Genomic DNA, 14563 nt, shown 5'->3' with positions numbered 1-14563 from the left:
AGATTGCCCCCTCCTTCCACTAGCCCACCCTCCCACCCAAAGAACAACTTCTTCTGCGCAGCTTGTTTTCTAGGCAGCAGCGCTATTGTGATGTCATCGGGGGGCATTGTGACAAGCCGCCAGTGTTCCGTCTCTTCATGTTGTGCACAGTTCAAACGGAAAATACATCAACAGGCAGACTACAGAAAAGCTTACTATCAAAGGTTAGAGGGGGGCTTTCTCAGAGGGCTTTTTACAGTTTTTCTATTCCCAATTAGCCGTTTAAGTGTACTTATTGAAAGTAGTAATTCTTTCATAGGCCGCCCTTTCTTAGTATTTGACGTTCCTTATATTGCGGTATGAGGCTTCGCAGTAGGTTGCAAACATTCATCACCCATGACTGTCCCCAATTGAGCTCAGAAGCTCAATGTCTATCATGACCTCTCTTTTAGAATGTCCAAGAGCAAGCAAACTATTCCTCCAGGAGAGGGCGCCAACAGACTACTAAAGAGATCATCATTACTCAAAGAAAACCCCAAAAACCAATGCATGATAGGAATAAACAGGTAACTTTCTTTGGAGTGGAAGCGGAGAGATCGCACCAGATGCCAATTCTAGATGTTATCACACCTGTGGTCACTGCAGCAGCAGGTGAATCCACTTTGTCCAAAAGGGATCTATTCCATTCAATTGCAAATGATCTAGATAAGACAGAGAACTGCAGCACGGGGACATAGCCGAGTTGGTCAGGTTGAGTGGTGATGAGTTTGCTATTTGGATGAATAAAGAAAGTCAAAAGTGTGAAAGATAAAAAACAAAAGGAGGAAGTGTGAAAAGTGAATGGGCCAAATTGAGGTGCATATGAAGACGTATGCTTTCTTCCAATTCATTAAATCGGGCTAATATGAATCAGGTGAATTGAGTTCTGCTTTTGGAAACTGGGTTAAGAAGGGGTGCACCGTTCCTGGAGGTACTGCAATACCAGGTCAATGCGTGGAGTGGACAGAGCAAGCTCTTTTTCCATCTCCCTGTTCTAAAAATCCATTTAATATATGGTCCCCAGATAGGGGACGTATCAGATATTAAACTGATAAGAACAGATACTACACTTGATCTTAGCCAAAAGGCCGAGAAGCGATAACCAGAATTGGTTTGGGCCTCGAGTGGCACCCTGGCCTATGCCGGACACATCTTAGGGAGAGAGAGCGAGAGGGAGACAAACCCACGCCTACACAAGACATTTTGTCACCCAAGCCAACCCTTGAAAAGGCTGCTTTGCAGAGCCAAAACAAGAAGAATGGTGCGTTTTGCAGCCGCCGCCCACTGCAATGAATCTGAATAACTCCTCCTTTAGGGCGCAAGCAACTCCCCTCCCCCTTGCAGTCTTTCCAATTCACGATACAAAAAGACGGACAGGACAGGTTGCCTGACTTTCCGTCACTGCCACCCTTTGCCATCCTTACCCGTAGAAAGCCCTTTCATCATCCCCAAACCCTAATCTTTTCCCTTTCCTTCCCAGCCCCCAAACCCTGCCCTCTGTACCTTTCTCACCACCCGCTTCCCTTCTCCTGTCATCCCCCTACCACCCGGGAAAAAAAGAGATTGCCCCCTCCTTCCACTAGCCCACCCTCCCACCCAAAGAACAACTTCTTCTGCGCAGCTTGTTTTCTAGGCAGCAGCGCTATTGTGATGTCATCGGGGGGCATTGTGACAAGCCGCCAGTGTTCCGTCTCTTCATGTTGTGCACAGTTCAAACGGAAAATACATCAACAGGCAGACTACAGAAAAGCTTACTATCAAAGGTTAGAGGGGGGCTTTCTCAGAGGGCTTTTTACAGTTTTTCTATTCCCAATTAGCCGTTTAAGTGTACTTATTGAAAGTAGTAATTCTTTCATAGGCCGCCCTTTCTTAGTATTTGACGTTCCTTATATTGCGGTATGAGGCTTCGCAGTAGGTTGCAAACATTCATCACCCATGACTGTCCCCAATTGAGCTCAGAAGCTCAATGTCTATCATGACCTCTCTTTTAGAATGTCCAAGAGCAAGCAAACTATTCCTCCAGGAGAGGGCGCCAACAGACTACTAAAGAGATCATCATTACTCAAAGAAAACCCCAAAAACCAATGCATGATAGGAATAAACAGGTAACTTTCTTTGGAGTGGAAGCGGAGAGATCGCACCAGATGCCAATTCTAGATGTTATCACACCTGTGGTCACTGCAGCAGCAGGTGAATCCACTTTGTCCAAAAGGGATCTATTCCATTCAATTGCAAATGATCTAGATAAGACAGAGAACTGCAGCACGGGGACATAGCCGAGTTGGTCAGGTTGAGTGGTGATGAGTTTGCTATTTGGATGAATAAAGAAAGTCAAAAGTGTGAAAGATAAAAAACAAAAGGAGGAAGTGTGAAAAGTGAATGGGCCAAATTGAGGTGCATATGAAGACGTATGCTTTCTTCCAATTCATTAAATCGGGCTAATATGAATCAGGTGAATTGAGTTCTGCTTTTGGAAACTGGGTTAAGAAGGGGTGCACCGTTCCTGGAGGTACTGCAATACCAGGTCAATGCGTGGAGTGGACAGAGCAAGCTCTTTTTCCATCTCCCTGTTCTAAAAATCCATTTAATATATGGTCCCCAGATAGGGGACGTATCAGATATTAAACTGATAAGAACAGATACTACACTTGATCTTAGCCAAAAGGCCGAGAAGCGATAACCAGAATTGGTTTGGGCCTCGAGTGGCACCCTGGCCTATGCCGGACACATCTTAGGGAGAGAGAGCGAGAGGGAGACAAACCCACGCCTACACAAGACATTTTGTCACCCAAGCCAACCCTTGAAAAGGCTGCTTTGCAGAGCCAAAACAAGAAGAATGGTGCGTTTTGCAGCCGCCGCCCACTGCAATGAATCTGAATAACTCCTCCTTTAGGGCGCAAGCAACTCCCCTCCCCCTTGCAGTCTTTCCAATTCACGATACAAAAAGACGGACAGGACAGGTTGCCTGACTTTCCGTCACTGCCACCCTTTGCCATCCTTACCCGTAGAAAGCCCTTTCATCATCCCCAAACCCTAATCTTTTCCCTTTCCTTCCCAGCCCCCAAACCCTGCCCTCTGTACCTTTCTCACCACCCGCTTCCCTTCTCCTGTCATCCCCCTACCACCCGGGAAAAAAAGAGATTGCCCCCTCCTTCCACTAGCCCACCCTCCCACCCAAAGAACAACTTCTTCTGCGCAGCTTGTTTTCTAGGCAGCAGCGCTATTGTGATGTCATCGGGGGGCATTGTGACAAGCCGCCAGTGTTCCGTCTCTTCATGTTGTGCACAGTTCAAACGGAAAATACATCAACAGGCAGACTACAGAAAAGCTTACTATCAAAGGTTAGAGGGGGGCTTTCTCAGAGGGCTTTTTACAGTTTTTCTATTCCCAATTAGCCGTTTAAGTGTACTTATTGAAAGTAGTAATTCTTTCATAGGCCGCCCTTTCTTAGTATTTGACGTTCCTTATATTGCGGTATGAGGCTTCGCAGTAGGTTGCAAACATTCATCACCCATGACTGTCCCCAATTGAGCTCAGAAGCTCAATGTCTATCATGACCTCTCTTTTAGAATGTCCAAGAGCAAGCAAACTATTCCTCCAGGAGAGGGCGCCAACAGACTACTAAAGAGATCATCATTACTCAAAGAAAACCCCAAAAACCAATGCATGATAGGAATAAACAGGTAACTTTCTTTGGAGTGGAAGCGGAGAGATCGCACCAGATGCCAATTCTAGATGTTATCACACCTGTGGTCACTGCAGCAGCAGGTGAATCCACTTTGTCCAAAAGGGATCTATTCCATTCAATTGCAAATGATCTAGATAAGACAGAGAACTGCAGCACGGGGACATAGCCGAGTTGGTCAGGTTGAGTGGTGATGAGTTTGCTATTTGGATGAATAAAGAAAGTCAAAAGTGTGAAAGATAAAAAACAAAAGGAGGAAGTGTGAAAAGTGAATGGGCCAAATTGAGGTGCATATGAAGACGTATGCTTTCTTCCAATTCATTAAATCGGGCTAATATGAATCAGGTGAATTGAGTTCTGCTTTTGGAAACTGGGTTAAGAAGGGGTGCACCGTTCCTGGAGGTACTGCAATACCAGGTCAATGCGTGGAGTGGACAGAGCAAGCTCTTTTTCCATCTCCCTGTTCTAAAAATCCATTTAATATATGGTCCCCAGATAGGGGACGTATCAGATATTAAACTGATAAGAACAGATACTACACTTGATCTTAGCCAAAAGGCCGAGAAGCGATAACCAGAATTGGTTTGGGCCTCGAGTGGCACCCTGGCCTATGCCGGACACATCTTAGGGAGAGAGAGCGAGAGGGAGACAAACCCACGCCTACACAAGACATTTTGTCACCCAAGCCAACCCTTGAAAAGGCTGCTTTGCAGAGCCAAAACAAGAAGAATGGTGCGTTTTGCAGCCGCCGCCCACTGCAATGAATCTGAATAACTCCTCCTTTAGGGCGCAAGCAACTCCCCTCCCCCTTGCAGTCTTTCCAATTCACGATACAAAAAGACGGACAGGACAGGTTGCCTGACTTTCCGTCACTGCCACCCTTTGCCATCCTTACCCGTAGAAAGCCCTTTCATCATCCCCAAACCCTAATCTTTTCCCTTTCCTTCCCAGCCCCCAAACCCTGCCCTCTGTACCTTTCTCACCACCCGCTTCCCTTCTCCTGTCATCCCCCTACCACCCGGGAAAAAAAGAGATTGCCCCCTCCTTCCACTAGCCCACCCTCCCACCCAAAGAACAACTTCTTCTGCGCAGCTTGTTTTCTAGGCAGCAGCGCTATTGTGATGTCATCGGGGGGCATTGTGACAAGCCGCCAGTGTTCCGTCTCTTCATGTTGTGCACAGTTCAAACGGAAAATACATCAACAGGCAGACTACAGAAAAGCTTACTATCAAAGGTTAGAGGGGGGCTTTCTCAGAGGGCTTTTTACAGTTTTTCTATTCCCAATTAGCCGTTTAAGTGTACTTATTGAAAGTAGTAATTCTTTCATAGGCCGCCCTTTCTTAGTATTTGACGTTCCTTATATTGCGGTATGAGGCTTCGCAGTAGGTTGCAAACATTCATCACCCATGACTGTCCCCAATTGAGCTCAGAAGCTCAATGTCTATCATGACCTCTCTTTTAGAATGTCCAAGAGCAAGCAAACTATTCCTCCAGGAGAGGGCGCCAACAGACTACTAAAGAGATCATCATTACTCAAAGAAAACCCCAAAAACCAATGCATGATAGGAATAAACAGGTAACTTTCTTTGGAGTGGAAGCGGAGAGATCGCACCAGATGCCAATTCTAGATGTTATCACACCTGTGGTCACTGCAGCAGCAGGTGAATCCACTTTGTCCAAAAGGGATCTATTCCATTCAATTGCAAATGATCTAGATAAGACAGAGAACTGCAGCACGGGGACATAGCCGAGTTGGTCAGGTTGAGTGGTGATGAGTTTGCTATTTGGATGAATAAAGAAAGTCAAAAGTGTGAAAGATAAAAAACAAAAGGAGGAAGTGTGAAAAGTGAATGGGCCAAATTGAGGTGCATATGAAGACGTATGCTTTCTTCCAATTCATTAAATCGGGCTAATATGAATCAGGTGAATTGAGTTCTGCTTTTGGAAACTGGGTTAAGAAGGGGTGCACCGTTCCTGGAGGTACTGCAATACCAGGTCAATGCGTGGAGTGGACAGAGCAAGCTCTTTTTCCATCTCCCTGTTCTAAAAATCCATTTAATATATGGTCCCCAGATAGGGGACGTATCAGATATTAAACTGATAAGAACAGATACTACACTTGATCTTAGCCAAAAGGCCGAGAAGCGATAACCAGAATTGGTTTGGGCCTCGAGTGGCACCCTGGCCTATGCCGGACACATCTTAGGGAGAGAGAGCGAGAGGGAGACAAACCCACGCCTACACAAGACATTTTGTCACCCAAGCCAACCCTTGAAAAGGCTGCTTTGCAGAGCCAAAACAAGAAGAATGGTGCGTTTTGCAGCCGCCGCCCACTGCAATGAATCTGAATAACTCCTCCTTTAGGGCGCAAGCAACTCCCCTCCCCCTTGCAGTCTTTCCAATTCACGATACAAAAAGACGGACAGGACAGGTTGCCTGACTTTCCGTCACTGCCACCCTTTGCCATCCTTACCCGTAGAAAGCCCTTTCATCATCCCCAAACCCTAATCTTTTCCCTTTCCTTCCCAGCCCCCAAACCCTGCCCTCTGTACCTTTCTCACCACCCGCTTCCCTTCTCCTGTCATCCCCCTACCACCCGGGAAAAAAAGAGATTGCCCCCTCCTTCCACTAGCCCACCCTCCCACCCAAAGAACAACTTCTTCTGCGCAGCTTGTTTTCTAGGCAGCAGCGCTATTGTGATGTCATCGGGGGGCATTGTGACAAGCCGCCAGTGTTCCGTCTCTTCATGTTGTGCACAGTTCAAACGGAAAATACATCAACAGGCAGACTACAGAAAAGCTTACTATCAAAGGTTAGAGGGGGGCTTTCTCAGAGGGCTTTTTACAGTTTTTCTATTCCCAATTAGCCGTTTAAGTGTACTTATTGAAAGTAGTAATTCTTTCATAGGCCGCCCTTTCTTAGTATTTGACGTTCCTTATATTGCGGTATGAGGCTTCGCAGTAGGTTGCAAACATTCATCACCCATGACTGTCCCCAATTGAGCTCAGAAGCTCAATGTCTATCATGACCTCTCTTTTAGAATGTCCAAGAGCAAGCAAACTATTCCTCCAGGAGAGGGCGCCAACAGACTACTAAAGAGATCATCATTACTCAAAGAAAACCCCAAAAACCAATGCATGATAGGAATAAACAGGTAACTTTCTTTGGAGTGGAAGCGGAGAGATCGCACCAGATGCCAATTCTAGATGTTATCACACCTGTGGTCACTGCAGCAGCAGGTGAATCCACTTTGTCCAAAAGGGATCTATTCCATTCAATTGCAAATGATCTAGATAAGACAGAGAACTGCAGCACGGGGACATAGCCGAGTTGGTCAGGTTGAGTGGTGATGAGTTTGCTATTTGGATGAATAAAGAAAGTCAAAAGTGTGAAAGATAAAAAACAAAAGGAGGAAGTGTGAAAAGTGAATGGGCCAAATTGAGGTGCATATGAAGACGTATGCTTTCTTCCAATTCATTAAATCGGGCTAATATGAATCAGGTGAATTGAGTTCTGCTTTTGGAAACTGGGTTAAGAAGGGGTGCACCGTTCCTGGAGGTACTGCAATACCAGGTCAATGCGTGGAGTGGACAGAGCAAGCTCTTTTTCCATCTCCCTGTTCTAAAAATCCATTTAATATATGGTCCCCAGATAGGGGACGTATCAGATATTAAACTGATAAGAACAGATACTACACTTGATCTTAGCCAAAAGGCCGAGAAGCGATAACCAGAATTGGTTTGGGCCTCGAGTGGCACCCTGGCCTATGCCGGACACATCTTAGGGAGAGAGAGCGAGAGGGAGACAAACCCACGCCTACACAAGACATTTTGTCACCCAAGCCAACCCTTGAAAAGGCTGCTTTGCAGAGCCAAAACAAGAAGAATGGTGCGTTTTGCAGCCGCCGCCCACTGCAATGAATCTGAATAACTCCTCCTTTAGGGCGCAAGCAACTCCCCTCCCCCTTGCAGTCTTTCCAATTCACGATACAAAAAGACGGACAGGACAGGTTGCCTGACTTTCCGTCACTGCCACCCTTTGCCATCCTTACCCGTAGAAAGCCCTTTCATCATCCCCAAACCCTAATCTTTTCCCTTTCCTTCCCAGCCCCCAAACCCTGCCCTCTGTACCTTTCTCACCACCCGCTTCCCTTCTCCTGTCATCCCCCTACCACCCGGGAAAAAAAGAGATTGCCCCCTCCTTCCACTAGCCCACCCTCCCACCCAAAGAACAACTTCTTCTGCGCAGCTTGTTTTCTAGGCAGCAGCGCTATTGTGATGTCATCGGGGGGCATTGTGACAAGCCGCCAGTGTTCCGTCTCTTCATGTTGTGCACAGTTCAAACGGAAAATACATCAACAGGCAGACTACAGAAAAGCTTACTATCAAAGGTTAGAGGGGGGCTTTCTCAGAGGGCTTTTTACAGTTTTTCTATTCCCAATTAGCCGTTTAAGTGTACTTATTGAAAGTAGTAATTCTTTCATAGGCCGCCCTTTCTTAGTATTTGACGTTCCTTATATTGCGGTATGAGGCTTCGCAGTAGGTTGCAAACATTCATCACCCATGACTGTCCCCAATTGAGCTCAGAAGCTCAATGTCTATCATGACCTCTCTTTTAGAATGTCCAAGAGCAAGCAAACTATTCCTCCAGGAGAGGGCGCCAACAGACTACTAAAGAGATCATCATTACTCAAAGAAAACCCCAAAAACCAATGCATGATAGGAATAAACAGGTAACTTTCTTTGGAGTGGAAGCGGAGAGATCGCACCAGATGCCAATTCTAGATGTTATCACACCTGTGGTCACTGCAGCAGCAGGTGAATCCACTTTGTCCAAAAGGGATCTATTCCATTCAATTGCAAATGATCTAGATAAGACAGAGAACTGCAGCACGGGGACATAGCCGAGTTGGTCAGGTTGAGTGGTGATGAGTTTGCTATTTGGATGAATAAAGAAAGTCAAAAGTGTGAAAGATAAAAAACAAAAGGAGGAAGTGTGAAAAGTGAATGGGCCAAATTGAGGTGCATATGAAGACGTATGCTTTCTTCCAATTCATTAAATCGGGCTAATATGAATCAGGTGAATTGAGTTCTGCTTTTGGAAACTGGGTTAAGAAGGGGTGCACCGTTCCTGGAGGTACTGCAATACCAGGTCAATGCGTGGAGTGGACAGAGCAAGCTCTTTTTCCATCTCCCTGTTCTAAAAATCCATTTAATATATGGTCCCCAGATAGGGGACGTATCAGATATTAAACTGATAAGAACAGATACTACACTTGATCTTAGCCAAAAGGCCGAGAAGCGATAACCAGAATTGGTTTGGGCCTCGAGTGGCACCCTGGCCTATGCCGGACACATCTTAGGGAGAGAGAGCGAGAGGGAGACAAACCCACGCCTACACAAGACATTTTGTCACCCAAGCCAACCCTTGAAAAGGCTGCTTTGCAGAGCCAAAACAAGAAGAATGGTGCGTTTTGCAGCCGCCGCCCACTGCAATGAATCTGAATAACTCCTCCTTTAGGGCGCAAGCAACTCCCCTCCCCCTTGCAGTCTTTCCAATTCACGATACAAAAAGACGGACAGGACAGGTTGCCTGACTTTCCGTCACTGCCACCCTTTGCCATCCTTACCCGTAGAAAGCCCTTTCATCATCCCCAAACCCTAATCTTTTCCCTTTCCTTCCCAGCCCCCAAACCCTGCCCTCTGTACCTTTCTCACCACCCGCTTCCCTTCTCCTGTCATCCCCCTACCACCCGGGAAAAAAAGAGATTGCCCCCTCCTTCCACTAGCCCACCCTCCCACCCAAAGAACAACTTCTTCTGCGCAGCTTGTTTTCTAGGCAGCAGCGCTATTGTGATGTCATCGGGGGGCATTGTGACAAGCCGCCAGTGTTCCGTCTCTTCATGTTGTGCACAGTTCAAACGGAAAATACATCAACAGGCAGACTACAGAAAAGCTTACTATCAAAGGTTAGAGGGGGGCTTTCTCAGAGGGCTTTTTACAGTTTTTCTATTCCCAATTAGCCGTTTAAGTGTACTTATTGAAAGTAGTAATTCTTTCATAGGCCGCCCTTTCTTAGTATTTGACGTTCCTTATATTGCGGTATGAGGCTTCGCAGTAGGTTGCAAACATTCATCACCCATGACTGTCCCCAATTGAGCTCAGAAGCTCAATGTCTATCATGACCTCTCTTTTAGAATGTCCAAGAGCAAGCAAACTATTCCTCCAGGAGAGGGCGCCAACAGACTACTAAAGAGATCATCATTACTCAAAGAAAACCCCAAAAACCAATGCATGATAGGAATAAACAGGTAACTTTCTTTGGAGTGGAAGCGGAGAGATCGCACCAGATGCCAATTCTAGATGTTATCACACCTGTGGTCACTGCAGCAGCAGGTGAATCCACTTTGTCCAAAAGGGATCTATTCCATTCAATTGCAAATGATCTAGATAAGACAGAGAACTGCAGCACGGGGACATAGCCGAGTTGGTCAGGTTGAGTGGTGATGAGTTTGCTATTTGGATGAATAAAGAAAGTCAAAAGTGTGAAAGATAAAAAACAAAAGGAGGAAGTGTGAAAAGTGAATGGGCCAAATTGAGGTGCATATGAAGACGTATGCTTTCTTCCAATTCATTAAATCGGGCTAATATGAATCAGGTGAATTGAGTTCTGCTTTTGGAAACTGGGTTAAGAAGGGGTGCACCGTTCCTGGAGGTACTGCAATACCAGGTCAATGCGTGGAGTGGACAGAGCAAGCTCTTTTTCCATCTCCCTGTTCTAAAAATCCATTTAATATATGGTCCCCAGATAGGGGACGTATCAGATATTAAACTGATAAGAACAGATACTACACTTGATCTTAGCCAAAAGGCCGAGAAGCGATAACCAGAATTGGTTTGGGCCTCGAGTGGCACCCTGGCCTATGCCGGACACATCTTAGGGAGAGAGAGCGAGAGGGAGACAAACCCACGCCTACACAAGACATTTTGTCACCCAAGCCAACCCTTGAAAAGGCTGCTTTGCAGAGCCAAAACAAGAAGAATGGTGCGTTTTGCAGCCGCCGCCCACTGCAATGAATCTGAATAACTCCTCCTTTAGGGCGCAAGCAACTCCCCTCCCCCTTGCAGTCTTTCCAATTCACGATACAAAAAGACGGACAGGACAGGTTGCCTGACTTTCCGTCACTGCCACCCTTTGCCATCCTTACCCGTAGAAAGCCCTTTCATCATCCCCAAACCCTAATCTTTTCCCTTTCCTTCCCAGCCCCCAAACCCTGCCCTCTGTACCTTTCTCACCACCCGCTTCCCTTCTCCTGTCATCCCCCTACCACCCGGGAAAAAAAGAGATTGCCCCCTCCTTCCACTAGCCCACCCTCCCACCCAAAGAACAACTTCTTCTGCGCAGCTTGTTTTCTAGGCAGCAGCGCTATTGTGATGTCATCGGGGGGCATTGTGACAAGCCGCCAGTGTTCCGTCTCTTCATGTTGTGCACAGTTCAAACGGAAAATACATCAACAGGCAGACTACAGAAAAGCTTACTATCAAAGGTTAGAGGGGGGCTTTCTCAGAGGGCTTTTTACAGTTTTTCTATTCCCAATTAGCCGTTTAAGTGTACTTATTGAAAGTAGTAATTCTTTCATAGGCCGCCCTTTCTTAGTATTTGACGTTCCTTATATTGCGGTATGAGGCTTCGCAGTAGGTTGCAAACATTCATCACCCATGACTGTCCCCAATTGAGCTCAGAAGCTCAATGTCTATCATGACCTCTCTTTTAGAATGTCCAAGAGCAAGCAAACTATTCCTCCAGGAGAGGGCGCCAACAGACTACTAAAGAGATCATCATTACTCAAAGAAAACCCCAAAAACCAATGCATGATAGGAATAAACAGGTAACTTTCTTTGGAGTGGAAGCGGAGAGATCGCACCAGATGCCAATTCTAGATGTTATCACACCTGTGGTCACTGCAGCAGCAGGTGAATCCACTTTGTCCAAAAGGGATCTATTCCATTCAATTGCAAATGATCTAGATAAGACAGAGAACTGCAGCACGGGGACATAGCCGAGTTGGTCAGGTTGAGTGGTGATGAGTTTGCTATTTGGATGAATAAAGAAAGTCAAAAGTGTGAAAGATAAAAAACAAAAGGAGGAAGTGTGAAAAGTGAATGGGCCAAATTGAGGTGCATATGAAGACGTATGCTTTCTTCCAATTCATTAAATCGGGCTAATATGAATCAGGTGAATTGAGTTCTGCTTTTGGAAACTGGGTTAAGAAGGGGTGCACCGTTCCTGGAGGTACTGCAATACCAGGTCAATGCGTGGAGTGGACAGAGCAAGCTCTTTTTCCATCTCCCTGTTCTAAAAATCCATTTAATATATGGTCCCCAGATAGGGGACGTATCAGATATTAAACTGATAAGAACAGATACTACACTTGATCTTAGCCAAAAGGCCGAGAAGCGATAACCAGAATTGGTTTGGGCCTCGAGTGGCACCCTGGCCTATGCCGGACACATCTTAGGGAGAGAGAGCGAGAGGGAGACAAACCCACGCCTACACAAGACATTTTGTCACCCAAGCCAACCCTTGAAAAGGCTGCTTTGCAGAGCCAAAACAAGAAGAATGGTGCGTTTTGCAGCCGCCGCCCACTGCAATGAATCTGAATAACTCCTCCTTTAGGGCGCAAGCAACTCCCCTCCCCCTTGCAGTCTTTCCAATTCACGATACAAAAAGACGGACAGGACAGGTTGCCTGACTTTCCGTCACTGCCACCCTTTGCCATCCTTACCCGTAGAAAGCCCTTTCATCATCCCCAAACCCTAATCTTTTCCCTTTCCTTCCCAGCCCCCAAACCCTGCCCTCTGTACCTTTCTCACCACCCGCTTCCCTTCTCCTGTCATCCCCCTACCACCCGGGAAAAAAAGAGATTGCCCCCTCCTTCCACTAGCCCACCCTCCCACCCAAAGAACAACTTCTTCTGCGCAGCTTGTTTTCTAGGCAGCAGCGCTATTGTGATGTCATCGGGGGGCATTGTGACAAGCCGCCAGTGTTCCGTCTCTTCATGTTGTGCACAGTTCAAACGGAAAATACATCAACAGGCAGACTACAGAAAAGCTTACTATCAAAGGTTAGAGGGGGGCTTTCTCAGAGGGCTTTTTACAGTTTTTCTATTCCCAATTAGCCGTTTAAGTGTACTTATTGAAAGTAGTAATTCTTTCATAGGCCGCCCTTTCTTAGTATTTGACGTTCCTTATATTGCGGTATGAGGCTTCGCAGTAGGTTGCAAACATTCATCACCCATGACTGTCCCCAATTGAGCTCAGAAGCTCAATGTCTATCATGACCTCTCTTTTAGAATGTCCAAGAGCAAGCAAACTATTCCTCCAGGAGAGGGCGCCAACAGACTACTAAAGAGATCATCATTACTCAAAGAAAACCCCAAAAACCAATGCATGATAGGAATAAACAGGTAACTTTCTTTGGAGTGGAAGCGGAGAGATCGCACCAGATGCCAATTCTAGATGTTATCACACCTGTGGTCACTGCAGCAGCAGGTGAATCCACTTTGTCCAAAAGGGATCTATTCCATTCAATTGCAAATGATCTAGATAAGACAGAGAACTGCAGCACGGGGACATAGCCGAGTTGGTCAGGTTGAGTGGTGATGAGTTTGCTATTTGGATGAATAAAGAAAGTCAAAAGTGTGAAAGATAAAAAACAAAAGGAGGAAGTGTGAAAAGTGAATGGGCCAAATTGAGGTGCATATGAAGACGTATGCTTTCTTCCAATTCATTAAATCGGGCTAATATGAATCAGGTGAATTGAGTTCTGCTTTTGGAAACTGGGTTAAGAAGGGGTGCACCGTTCCTGGAGGTACTGCAATACCAGGTCAATGCGTGGAGTGGACAGAGCAAGCTCTTTTTCCATCTCCCTGTTCTAAAAATCCATTTAATATATGGTCCCCAGATAGGGGACGTATCAGATATTAAACTGATAAGAACAGATACTACACTTGATCTTAGCCAAAAGGCCGAGAAGCGATAACCAGAATTGGTTTGGGCCTCGAGTGGCACCCTGGCCTATGCCGGACACATCTTAGGGAGAGAGAGCGAGAGGGAGACAAACCCACGCCTACACAAGACATTTTGTCACCCAAGCCAACCCTTGAAAAGGCTGCTTTGCAGAGCCAAAACAAGAAGAATGGTGCGTTTTGCAGCCGCCGCCCACTGCAATGAATCTGAATAACTCCTCCTTTAGGGCGCAAGCAACTCCCCTCCCCCTTGCAGTCTTTCCAATTCACGATACAAAAAGACGGACAGGACAGGTTGCCTGACTTTCCGTCACTGCCACCCTTTGCCATCCTTACCCGTAGAAAGCCCTTTCATCATCCCCAAACCCTAATCTTTTCCCTTTCCTTCCCAGCCCCCAAACCCTGCCCTCTGTACCTTTCTCACCACCCGCTTCCCTTCTCCTGTCATCCCCCTACCACCCGGGAAAAAAAGAGATTGCCCCCTCCTTCCACTAGCCCACCCTCCCACCCAAAGAACAACTTCTTCTGCGCAGCTTGTTTTCTAGGCAGCAGCGCTATTGTGATGTCATCGGGGGGCATTGTGACAAGCCGCCAGTGTTCCGTCTCTTCATGTTGTGCACAGTTCAAACGGAAAATACATCAACAGGCAGACTACAGAAAAGCTTACTATCAAAGGTTAGAGGGGGGCTTTCTCAGAGGGCTTTTTACAGTTTTTCTATTCCCACTTAGCCGTTTAAGTGTACTTATTGAAAGTAGTAATTCTTTCATAGGCCGCCCTTTCTTAGTATTTGACGTTCCTTATATTGCGGTATGAGGCTTCGCAGTAGGTTGCA

At 46.3% G+C, this 14563-nt stretch overlaps 9 non-coding genes across 9 annotated transcripts; all 9 read right to left on the bottom strand.

Moving 5' to 3' along the window:
• Positions 1-927: 927 nt before the first annotated feature.
• Positions 928-1118, bottom strand: LOC142277662 (U2 spliceosomal RNA). Its single transcript, XR_012740786.1, has one exon. It is a non-coding gene; the product is annotated as a U2 spliceosomal RNA (small nuclear RNA).
• Positions 1119-2505: 1387 nt separating this feature from the next.
• Positions 2506-2696, bottom strand: LOC142277661 (U2 spliceosomal RNA). The gene has a single exon (XR_012740785.1). It is a non-coding gene; the product is annotated as a U2 spliceosomal RNA (small nuclear RNA).
• A 1387-nt stretch (positions 2697-4083) lies between these two features.
• Positions 4084-4274, bottom strand: LOC142277660 (U2 spliceosomal RNA). The gene has a single exon (XR_012740784.1). It is a non-coding gene; the product is annotated as a U2 spliceosomal RNA (small nuclear RNA).
• A 1387-nt stretch (positions 4275-5661) lies between these two features.
• LOC142277659 (U2 spliceosomal RNA) lies at positions 5662-5852 on the bottom strand. Its single transcript, XR_012740783.1, has one exon. It is a non-coding gene; the product is annotated as a U2 spliceosomal RNA (small nuclear RNA).
• A 1387-nt stretch (positions 5853-7239) lies between these two features.
• LOC142277689 (U2 spliceosomal RNA) lies at positions 7240-7430 on the bottom strand. Its single transcript, XR_012740807.1, has one exon. It is a non-coding gene; the product is annotated as a U2 spliceosomal RNA (small nuclear RNA).
• A 1387-nt stretch (positions 7431-8817) lies between these two features.
• LOC142277688 (U2 spliceosomal RNA) lies at positions 8818-9008 on the bottom strand. The gene has a single exon (XR_012740806.1). It is a non-coding gene; the product is annotated as a U2 spliceosomal RNA (small nuclear RNA).
• Positions 9009-10395: 1387 nt separating this feature from the next.
• Positions 10396-10586, bottom strand: LOC142277682 (U2 spliceosomal RNA). The gene has a single exon (XR_012740804.1). It is a non-coding gene; the product is annotated as a U2 spliceosomal RNA (small nuclear RNA).
• Positions 10587-11973: 1387 nt separating this feature from the next.
• On the bottom strand, positions 11974-12164 carry LOC142277670 (U2 spliceosomal RNA). Its single transcript, XR_012740793.1, has one exon. It is a non-coding gene; the product is annotated as a U2 spliceosomal RNA (small nuclear RNA).
• A 1387-nt stretch (positions 12165-13551) lies between these two features.
• Positions 13552-13742, bottom strand: LOC142277658 (U2 spliceosomal RNA). Its single transcript, XR_012740782.1, has one exon. It is a non-coding gene; the product is annotated as a U2 spliceosomal RNA (small nuclear RNA).
• Positions 13743-14563: the final 821 nt, after the last annotated feature.

This window comes from Anomaloglossus baeobatrachus, unplaced genomic scaffold, assembly GCF_048569485.1.
Source record: "Anomaloglossus baeobatrachus isolate aAnoBae1 unplaced genomic scaffold, aAnoBae1.hap1 Scaffold_4127, whole genome shotgun sequence".
Taxonomy (NCBI): domain Eukaryota; kingdom Metazoa; phylum Chordata; class Amphibia; order Anura; family Aromobatidae; genus Anomaloglossus; species Anomaloglossus baeobatrachus.
The sequence above is the reverse complement of the archived record's forward strand: the minus strand, read 5'-3'. Positions and strand labels throughout refer to the sequence as shown.